At 34.2% G+C, this 1,632-nt stretch overlaps 1 non-coding gene across 1 annotated transcript; it reads left to right on the top strand.

The window, feature by feature from the left end:
* The first annotated feature begins 215 nt into the window (after window positions 1-215).
* LOC138431264 (U6 spliceosomal RNA) lies at window positions 216-322 on the top strand. Its single transcript, XR_011253608.1, has one exon. It is a non-coding gene; the product is annotated as a U6 spliceosomal RNA (small nuclear RNA).
* Window positions 323-1,632: the final 1,310 nt, after the last annotated feature.

Here is a 1,632-nt window from a genome sequence, read left to right as displayed (position 1 = left end):
ATATTAAAGAACTATAAATGGAGTATAAACTTTAAAAATGTGAATCACTATACTGTACATCTGTAACATCTAATATTATACAACAAATATATTTCAATAAAGAATGTTTTTAAAAGAACTTTTCGAGACACCTGCTTACACCAGAAGATGGCGCAGGTTTTCCATTACCTGATTCACATCATCAGAATGAAACCTCCTTCAAAAGAAATAGCTTGGTGCTTGCTTCGGCAGCACATATACTAAAATTGGAACGATATAGAGAAGATTAGCATGACCCCTGCACAAGGATGACACGCAAATTCGTGAAGCGTTCCATATTTTTACCAGCTCTCCAACAAATTCTAAAGGATATTCTCTAGACAGGAAACACAAAAAGGGTGTGTAAACCCGAACCCAAAACAATAAAGTAAATGGTAACAGGATCATACTTATCAATAATTACCTTAAACGTAAATGGGTTGAATGCCCCAACCAAAAGAAAAAGACTGGCTGAATGGATACAAAAACAAGACCCCTCTATATGCTGCTTACGAGAGGCCCACCTCAAAACAAGGGACACATACAGACTGAAAGTGAAGGGCTGGAAAAAGGTATACCATGCAAATAGAGACGAAAGAAAGCAGGAGTGGCAATACTCATTTCCAATAAAATAGACTTTAAAACAAAGGCTGTGAAAAGAGACAAAGAAGGCCACTACATAATGATCAAAGGATCAATCCAAGAAGAAGATATAACAATTATAAATATATATGCACCCAATATAGGAGCACCGCAATATGTAAGACAAATGCTAACAAGCATGAAAGGGGAAATCAACAATAACACAATACTAGTGGGAGACTTTAATACCCCACTCACACCTATGGACAGATCAACTAAACAGAAAATCAACAAAGAAACGCAAACTTTAAATGATACATTAGACCAGTTAGACCTAATTGATATCTATAGGACATTTCACCCCAAAACAATGAATTTCACCTTTTTCTCAAGTGCTCACAGAACATTCTCCAGGATAGATCACATCCTGGGCCATAAATCTAAACTTGATAAATTCAAAAAAATCAAAATCATTCCAAGCATCTTTTCTGACCATAATGCATTAAGATTAGATCTCAATTACAGGAGAAAAACTATTAAAAATTCCAACATATGGAGATTGAACAACACACTTCTGAATAACCAACAAATCACAGAAGAAATTAAAAAAGAAATCAAAATATGCATAGAAACTAATGAAAATGAAAACACAACAACCTAAAACCTGTGGTACACTATAAAAGCAGTGCTAAGAGGAAAGTTCATAGCAATACAGGCATACCTCAAGAAACAAGAAAAAAGTCAAATAAATAACCTAATTCTACACCTAAAGCAACTAGAAAAGGAAGAATTGGAGAACCCCAGAGTTAGTAGAAGGAAAGAAATCTTAAAAATTAGGGCAGAAATAAATGCAAAAGAAACAAAAGAGACCATAGCAAAAATCAACAAAGCCAAAAGCTGGTTCTTTGAAAGGATAAATAAAATTGACAAACCGTTAGCCAGACTCATCAAGAAGTAAAGAGAGAAAAATCAAATCAACAAAATTAGAAATGAAAATGGAGAGATCACAACAGACAACACAGAAATACAAAG

This window comes from Ovis canadensis, chromosome 1, assembly GCF_042477335.2.
Source record: "Ovis canadensis isolate MfBH-ARS-UI-01 breed Bighorn chromosome 1, ARS-UI_OviCan_v2, whole genome shotgun sequence".
NCBI classification, from domain to species: domain Eukaryota; kingdom Metazoa; phylum Chordata; class Mammalia; order Artiodactyla; family Bovidae; genus Ovis; species Ovis canadensis.
Note: the sequence above shows the minus strand (reverse complement) of the source record. Positions and strands in the feature narration are given on the sequence as shown.